Source organism: Malus sylvestris, chromosome 5, assembly GCF_916048215.2.
Source record: "Malus sylvestris chromosome 5, drMalSylv7.2, whole genome shotgun sequence".
Classification (NCBI taxonomy): Eukaryota; Viridiplantae; Streptophyta; class Magnoliopsida; order Rosales; family Rosaceae; genus Malus; species Malus sylvestris.
Window position 1 is genome coordinate 5300921 of NC_062264.1, and position 10063 is coordinate 5310983.

The 10063-nt window shown below is 33.3% G+C and overlaps 1 long non-coding RNA gene and 1 pseudogene across 1 annotated transcript; one reads left to right on the plus strand and one right to left on the minus strand.

Annotated features, from left to right (window-relative positions):
- The first annotated feature begins 598 nt into the window (after positions 1-598).
- Positions 599-2764, plus strand: LOC126620990 (uncharacterized). Its single transcript, XR_007622756.1, has 2 exons — positions 599-1869; positions 2406-2764. It is a non-coding gene; the product is annotated as an uncharacterized LOC126620990 (long non-coding RNA).
- A 22-nt stretch (positions 2765-2786) lies between these two features.
- On the minus strand, positions 2787-4251 carry LOC126622497 (aspartic proteinase 36-like; annotated as a pseudogene).
- Between the last annotated feature and the right edge of the window lie 5812 nt (positions 4252-10063).

A 10063-nucleotide genomic window follows, 5' to 3' on the forward strand; every position in this document is an offset into this window, starting at 1 on the left:
TGTAAGTTTTACTTTTTTTTCCTATCGTTTTTATTTAATGAGGTTTATGTTAGGATATTCTTTTTCTAGGCTTTATGACCTAAACTTTGTTTAATTTGTTGTCGGCAATGCAGGCTTGGAAATCTAAAACCAAAAAAGAAATGCAAATACATATGTTCATCCTTTAACCTGGCTCCGAGGAGACTACTGTTTACACAAAGTCAAACGTTATCGGAAACAGTTACTCAATGAATTGTTGCAACTGCAGGTGCTAAAAGAGGTCAGTGAAATCCCAGAGTTTGCCACTAGTAACAAAATGAGATCCTTCCTTTACCAAGAAGAGCATAAAGTTTTTGTGGTCAGGTCTTCAAAACAGGTTGTGGAGAATATGATAGAGGAGGAGATGTTGCAGGTTAGGGGGTTCAGGGCTGACCAGCATATACCCCTGATTTTTTGACATTGATGTCCCTCGTTTTGAATCGATGTTAAAAATTTAGGGGCATATGCTGGTCACCCCTGAACCCCCTAACCTGCAACACTTCCTCCTCTATCATATTCTCCATAGCCTGTTTTGAGACCTAACGACAAAAACTTTATGCTTTTCTTGGTAAAGGAATGATCTCATTCCATTACCAGTGGCAAACTCTGGGATTTCACTAACCTATTTTAGCACCTACAGTTGCAGTAATTCGTCAAGTAACTATTTCCAATAAAGTTTGACTTTGTGTAAACAGTAATCTCCTTGGAGCCAGATTAAGGGATGAGTATATGTATTTGCATTTCTTTTTGCTTTTAGATTTCCAAGCCTGCAGTGCCAACAACAAATTAAACAAAGTTTAGGTCACAAAGTCTGGAAAAAAAAAATGCTAACATAAGCCTCATTAAATAAAAAAGACGAAAAAAGTATAACTTACAATGTTTTGACAACGTGGTGGCCGTGATCTTTCCGCACGAGGATCTTCAGATATACTAGAAAAACTGATCGGTTTTCATCCTCGTCGGCGTAAAACGTGAAGTCTAAGAAAACTACAACCTCCAATTGAATGGTTTCCATCCGCTTTATTAGTGCAAACTAACCTTTGAATGAAGTTCCAGTAAACTTATCGTATAAAGTAGAGGCTTTCAAACCCACACAAACTCCTTTTTTTACCTTATCCACACTAGTCGTTAACTCAAAATCCTCAATTTTATAACCAACAATTTTATCTGAGATAATCCTCTTAGCATCTATTCCAAATGCACCAACCAAATACTCAATTACTGGTTTCGATACACTTCCTAGAGCATATATCCCGAGCACATATCCATGTAAACGTGTTGAATAACAGGGACAATTCGGCCGACTGAGTAATTTACATTCAGGGTTATGTTGTATTTGTACATAGACACAATATGCTTCGAGAGTGTCTGTTAAACATATATCATCAAAGACAATCATGAGCTATTCTCTGAAAAGAATTAATGTGTCATATTCTAAAACATTAAAATAATACAATTTAATTACCTCATATTCCAGACTCCAAATGTAACTTTGAAAACCTTGCTCGCAATTTCCATTGGCTGCATATTCATTAACGGCAGAAATTATGGCTTTAGGTTCTTCACAATTTTTAGTAGCCTCATCTAAATAGCCCATTGCATCGTTAGCCCACGTTGCTACCGTGTATGTTGTTCTGGAGGTATAGTGGAAATTTCTCCAACTTCAGGTTCAGGTATGGTCAAGTCACATGAAAAAGTTGGTGCATACCGACTATTCCAGATTTCTCCAAGAAAGAGACAAAGCCATGTACCGCCTATCCAAAGACAGGAATCGCCGACCCGGATCTAAGGCCAAGCGCCTCCCGGAAACGGAATTAGGATCCGGTCCAGGCCAACCACCGAAGCACCTAGGTGAGATGTTGGTATGATGCTTTTGGTTTTTGTTTTTAGGGTTTCTTTGTGATGAGGGAGATTATTTTTAATTTTCATATCTGATTATTTGTTTCTAAATATTAATATTATGTTTTTGTTTTTTGCAATATCTGAGTATTTGACCATGGTTACCTTTGTAGAACTCTCAACAAAATTTGCTAGAATTACCCTTTTAACTAGTCTCCATAACCATATGTACATGTTCAGAGTTTGAGGAAATATACTGAACAAAAATTGTTGTTTTTCCTTTCTGCATATATGAGAATTACCCTTTAATTAGTTTCATATCCCTAATTTTATTTGTTTTGATTAAGAAACGAACTTGCTATACCTAATTAGTTTCACAATTAAGTATCTCGTGTGCAAGTTTTTTTAATTTGAAATTAAGAAAGCTATGGTGCTCCCTTACTTTGGCTAAGTATGTGATTAGTTTGAATGAGATTGAGAATACAAAGTAATTAAAATGATATCTTGTATAGTTTATTAATTTGTGAACATTTCTGCAAACAAAATAGATGATTCAGGTGAGAAGAAAGAAGAAGAGGCTTTGGATGACTCTGACTCAACTACAACTTGAGAATGCCCCGCCTACTTTAAAGAAGAAGAAGAAACGTCGTCGTACTTCCAAGTGTTAAGTTTGCCTTCAGAAGTGCTGTGGCGAAAGTATGTGCCCCTATTCGTCTAGGATCCCGCCTGACGTGACTATTGTTGGTGAGGGCTATGAACTAGCTTGTAGGCGCTGTATTCGTGAGGATAATATGTGTGAGCACAATATGTCATATGCTCGTGCCATTTGCTGTGTTAATTGTAATGACTATGGCCACAGTTTTCTTGACTGCCCTATGCCAAATATGATAGCTGAGTTGAACACTGATTCCAGGCTAGACGTAGACGAAGTGACTTACCACATGCCCATATCGCACAAATCATACAACTCATCCATTGTTTAGTAATGATTGCATATGAGTCTGCTGAAGCTGAGGATTTCCTGGAGTCTAGCGTAATTTTCTTTAGATGTATGCTGCAATGCTTCCCTTGATCTTATGGCAGGTTGTTGGTTATTTTATTACAATTCATATTTCTATAATATATACTTGGTAAGTGTCAAATATTTCCACAGTACGTATTATGTGTGTGGGTATATGTTTTCTGCCTACAATAAGAGCGTGCTTTGTGAGAGCATTGAGTTTTGCAGAGGGGAGAAGGTTATGTGCAGGTTTTCATGGCTTCTTCATCCATGAACATGTCTGCAGGTATGTGTCGTTGTGAATGCTTCAACAGTTACATATAATAAGGATTGTGATTTAGTTGATTGATCCTTGTGTTATTGGCTAGTGTATTAATCTTTAAGTCTATGTTTTCTCTTACATAATAAAGAGGACAAGGTATGCAGATGTTTGAGCAATAGAGACCTTAACTTATTGAGTACATACATTTTCTCCGCCCATTACCAAAAAAAAAAAAAAACATTTTACAGCTTATTTTTCAATCAAGTTAAAAGTGTTACCAAGGATTCCAAGATTGTGTGACATACAAATTTGGTATTAGCAGAGTTGTGTTTTTCACTTTTGGTTCCACCACTTCACTAATGGCCCAAATTCCACCACCCTTCACGTTATCCAAGTAGTACACGAATTCCTTTTTCACCTTTCCGGAGAAGATAACTGCGAGATCACGGATGAATTTGCTTGTCCAAAACCAAGTATCCCATCAATTACTGTGGGAGATTTACCAAGATTCCCAGATTGTTTAGCTCCACACCTGTTCCATAAGAGATGCAGCTTAATACACATAACAAGAACATATAGCAACAACCATGTATGCAAACTCAAAGTAAACCAACTCAAAATGTAATCTAGTTTTGTTCCTCATATTATGCTAGTTTTAGTATGACAATTGTGCAAAACTCACCCAAATACTACGGTTCCATTTGTTGAGGTAGTTTGATGATTTCCAGTGACTTTATCAAGTTGGATATTGTCCTTGACATAGTAACTAGCAGTTATGCTTCCATCTCAGTACGAGATACTATAATTGCAAAGCATATCTGCATTGCAATCAGGAAGTTTTACCTTTGAATATGGAAGTACAAAACTCTTGATCACATGCAACCTTGCTTGAAGTTGAAGAGCCCTTCGAATCGTACATTGTGAGCTCAAACTGTATCATCAAGTAGCTAGGGCGAAAAAAGAAGGCAACGAAAACATACACCAAGATTACTTTTAGTAGGAAAATTCTGCTCTCTTCACAATTCACCCATAAAATGTCACTACCTGTATCAACCTGCACATGAAAGTCCTTTAAAGGGGAGCCAAGTCTGATTTTTGCAATGTAGAGCCTAAATCCGGCCAAACATAACATGTAAAGCAATAATAATTATCCAACATGCAATGCAAATGCAACCTGTAAGTTCTAACCTTAATTTACAAATAGGTTGTAGGTATCGAATTGTAATGCTAGCGGCAGCTATAAACGCATATGTTAAGCCAGTAGATTATATAACATCAACCGCAGAGAGGCTATTTGTGTGCGGCTTGGGATCGAGTTCTAGCCACCATTCCCTTTGTTTTAGCCAGCGTCCATTAACTACTAAAAAAATTTCCTATTCCGTTTCGGTAGGGCAATATTTTTATCTACTTGTTCTAGTTGTCCTTTTCTCGCAGTGGATGGCTTTTCACACCATTCATGAAAAATAAAGAGACTCCAACAATAGCCTGAAACTTACTAGTAGTTAATCGAACATTTGAAATAGCTTATCTAATTGAGACAAAATAATATTGGATTGACTTGTATGAATTTTTGTTTTATTTTATTTTAACGGGTGGGTCGGGTCTAGTTTAAAATCCCAAGTCTAGATTGTTCCAATCTTTAAAACAAGCTATTATGGGCCGGATTTGGAGGATATTTAGGGCTAAAATGTGGCGGGACATATTCATTGCAAATTCTCCTAATTTAATTGGGATTTTGTTTTCTAGTATATTTTGTTTTTATTTGGTTTCCTAGTCAGATTCTAAGACTTTTATTAGGAATGATCGGATAACTTATGTAGTATAAATAAGGTCTTTGGCTGGCCCCAACCTTTTCTCTTCTTCTATACGACTTTGGGGGATAGAAACTTGGCTAGGGTTTTGAAGAATTTGGATTTTTAATTTAAGATGTTTTTAATCCATACTGATGTTTTATACATATGTCCACACAGATGATTCATACTGATGTTGCATACTGATTGTCCATATACTAATTATGTTCTGGATAAACAAATGAACTTCAACACCTATGAAAACAATGAAACCAAAATGAAAGAATTAAAGCACAGTTTGGGGGAACAATTAAACGAGCAAATGGGAGTTGCGCGAAAAATCTTTATACCTCTTCTAAATCACGAGCACTACACATTGCTTGTGTTCGACACAGAAGAAAGGTATTTCAAAGTTTACAACTCTAATAGAAAAAACCTCCAAGAAGGTGAAACAAACATCCACAATGACAATGCATATAAAGTAGTAAGTGTAAATTCATTATCACTTATATTTTCAGTGATTTCCTAATATATTTTTCAAACATACGCTTAATTTGTATATAGGTCAAAATGGTCAAAGAATGGTACAACAACAAAGACAGATTATTCCATTTGCCATTGAATGAAAGGAAAAGTTTAACAACTGACTACATCCGAAGGAGCCCTACAAATGCAACTTTTGAAATGGATGAAGATAAACAATGTCCTATTCAGCTTAGATCGTAAGTATAATTGTGTATTTTGAATGTTTTAATTGAATTACTATTTTTTGTTACATATTTAAGGTTCAACTAATTTTTGCAATGAATAAGATAGTAAAATGATGTTGCATACTAAGTTTGGTATAACTGATGTTGCACATTATTAAGTCTGGTATAACTGATGCTGCATAATAATTCTGGTATAACTGATGCTCAATGATAAATGTTCAATGATAAAATGATTCTATACCAATCATTAGATTTCATAGAAAATAATAATTATGCATACTAAATGAGTCTACTATAACTAATGCTGCATACTAAAGTTATGTTCTTCCATAACTCAAGTTGTATACTTAGTCTGCTTTAGTTGATGTTGCATGCTAATTATGCAAACTTATTTTATAGAGATGATTGTAGTGTATTTGTGATGTACTACATCAAACAAATAGCAAAAGGCGAAAAGATGAAAAAGTCATTCACCAAGCGAGAAGTCAACTATGTGCGCCGTGATGTTGCTTCTCAAATAATACATCATAGATTGAGCTAGAGCATGAAGTTTGAGGAGCAAAAACAAGCAGCTGAAGTAGAGGACAAAAAAAACCATCTTGAACCAATAAAAAAAAAATCTGGACTTCTAACATTTCAATTGTTATGAATTTTGATATTTAAAATTACATTGTTATAACTCATTTTTACCAAAAAAAAAAAAGTAAAGTAAAGTGTATATGTTTATGTTTTTCGAATGTTACATTTCTTTTTTAATCTATCCATTTCAAATGTTACATAACTTTTTCAATCTGTTTATTCATTTTCTTCATGATATAAAACTTGCAAAATTGGGAACGGCAAGTTTCTCCTCAATAACTACTTGTTATAAAAACATGTATATAAAACTGATGTTGCACAAGTATTATGTTGCTTAACTAATGCTACACAAGTATTATGTTGAAAATTAATGTTTATATAAAATTGATGCTACACACTTATGCTGCACATGTATTACGTTGAAAAAGTGACATTGCATCTGAAGTATTAAGTTCGATCTATGCTATTATTTATCATTCATGGACATTGAAAAATAAGGCGAGGTTCAAAATATCAACCAATTGAAAGGATAAATTTAATTGAAAATATTTGATTCATCAATTACTATTGACCATACTAATAAAAATAGAGTAATATAAGTAAGAAATCAATTAATCATATGTGAGATTTGCCCATCCCACGCTTTTGAACCAATAGATTCATCGGTCAACAATGCCCCCCACACAAAACTTATGCCAACTGATTAAGATTCTATGAGTTGATACTGCACAAATATTAAGTTGAAAATTAAAACTGATGCTACACACGTAGTACTTTGAAAAATATTAAATGTTTATTGGGGGGTCCCCCCTAAAAAAAAACTTATGCCCAAGTGATTTTGCACGATTATATGAATTGATGCTGCATAAACAAATATATGTGATAACTATATTGCAAAAAAAAAAAGGAAATTCAATGAAAAACAAAAGAATGAGTTTGATGTTGCACAAAATATTACTTTGAAAAATAATGTGTATATAAAATGATGTTGCACACTGATGTTGCACAAGTATTACATTGATTATTTAAAATTGATGCTATACAAACATTACATTAAAAAATAGTCTCCTATCCATACAAACATGAACTCAATTGCTAAAAATTGATTCTTCATAAATTTGGGAACCAAAAATTGCAAAATACAACAAACTGATGTTGCATACAAAACGTATAACCTGATTCTACACCATTTTATAATTCATAGTCCTTTAAAATAAATATTTATATAAACTGATGCTACACAAATATTATGTTGATTAAATAAAACTGATGTTACACAATTTTCTAATCCGTAGTCTTTTAAATAAATATTTATATAAACTAAAACTGTACAAGTATTATGTTGATTAAATAAAACTGATGTTGCACTTGATTAATATGAGTTGATGTTGTACAAGTATTACGTTAAAAATTAAAGCTTTTATAAAAGTGATGTTGCACACTTATGTTGCACGCGTATTACGTTAAGAATTAATGTTTATATAAATTAATGATGCACACTTATGCTACAATACCCCCCCCCCCAAAAAAAAAGCTTATGCCAACTGATTTTGCATGATTTTATGAACTGATGTTACATAAACTAATATATATGATAACTATACTGCAAAAAAAAAACAAAAAGAACTTCAATGAAAATCAAAAGCAGCACAACGAAAAATCGTCTTCTCCAAACACTTGATCAAATAAGTTCAAAACCTAATTAAAATCTTCAAAACTAAAAAACCGTGACTGAAAAAACATGAACAATCCAAAACAACTAAATGCGACCAGTAAAAATCATAAAGTTAAACTGATACTGCACATAAATAATTGTATATATCTATGCATTTTAAAATGTAAATCTATAATAAATAAAACTGATACTGCACAAATATCTATAATACAGTGCAACACAAAAAATGCCAACAAGGATGCTGAGCACTAATGTTGCACACTTATCTGTATAATAAAAATAATGCTACACAAAATATATACAAATAAAATAACTGATGGTACACAATTTTCTAATCCATAGTCCTTTAAATAAATATTTATATAAACTAATGTTGCACAAGTATTATGTTGATTAAATAAAACTGAAGCTGCACAATTTTCTAATCCATAGTCTTTTAAATAAATATTTATATAAACTGATGCTGCACAAGTATACCCCCTAAAAAAACTTATGTCAATTGATTAAGATTCTATGAGTTGATATTGCACAAGTATTACGTTAAAAATTAATGATTATATAAAAGTGATTATGCACAGTGATGCTGCACACTTATGTTGCACATATATTACGTTAAGAATTAATGTTTATATAAACTGATGTTGCATACTTATGTTGCACACGTATTACGTTAAAACATATATTTCTCATTAATGGTTACAAACGTTGACTAGATATATTTCTCATACATATCATGTAAATTCATATGTTATAAAATTTCTAAAATCTGCCAAAAGACCACACACCTATTGCCATATGCTTTTATTCCTTGTCATAACCATGCTCACATACTAGAAAATGATAATTTTACAAAAGATTCCATACCTATAGCCATGTGTTTTAAGTTGACAATCGATCATTTAATTGCACTTTCTCACAGAGAACAAATTGAATTTAAAGACACACCCATTAGTGTGTTCATGTAATTATAATATTGTACGTATGAGTTACAAGTTTGAAAGTTTTATTTTCTGTGCTATAAGAAGTCATGTTTAAATTATACGAGTGTTGACTTTATTATTTTTTAATGAGCAAATCAATTAGATCAGCTATTTACTAAATCTTGTGTCACGCCAATAAGATTAGCCATGTTCATATGCTCAATATTATTCTCGTCTGGTGCTTTATGAAAGTTGACAATAGATCAATCGTTCATTTAGTCGCACTTCAAGTTTCTTAAAGAGAATAAATTGTCGTTGTGAAGCCAACCTAATACTGTCATTTATAAACAAATGGTAAAAGAAACCAACTTAATACTATCATTTTGTGGCTTCAAGATGATTTTGCTACTCACAAGCAGGGGTGTGGCTTGATTGTTAAAGATCAACACCAGCCCAATTGGTGTTTGGATTCTAGAAAACTCTAGCAAATACAGTAGCAAGCTTGGAAGGCTGAAGCTTCTAGAAGACTTGCAGTTTGTCCAGTTGCAAATGAACTAGATTTTTCTACTTCAAATTTGCATGTAAGGTGGCAGGGCATGCATTGAAAATGCTAGACAATTCTAGAACCAATGTATAACTACGGTTCTATTTGTCGAGGTAGTTTGATGGTTTCCAGTGACTATCAAGTTGGATATTGCCCTTGACATAGTAACCATCAGTTATGCTTCTATCTCCGTACGAGATACTTCAATTGCAAAGCATATCTGCATTGCAATCAGGAAGTTTTACCTTTGAATACGGAAGTACAGAACTCTTGATCACATGTAACCTTGCTTGAAGTTGAAGTGCCATTCGGATTGTACATTGTGAGCTCAAACTGTATTATCAAGTAGCTTGGGAGAAAAAAGAAGGCTCATTATTTTCTTTAATGATATATGTTTAACAGACACTCGAAGCATATCGTGTCTATGTACAAATACAATATAATCTCGAATGTAAATTATTTAGTTGGCATAATTGTCTGTGTTGTCCAACTTGTTTACATGAATTTACAAAACTGAAGCCCGATATATATATATATGTGTGTGTGTGTGGGCGCGCGCGCGCTCTAGGAAGCAAATTGAAACAAGTAATTAAGTGTTTTGTTAGATCGTAAGACGATTAGCTCAGAGGAAAATCATTGGTTATAAAATTGAGGATTTGAAGTTAACGAGTGGATGAGGTAAAAAAGCGAATTTGGTTGGCTTTGAAGGCCTCTGCTTTATCTGAT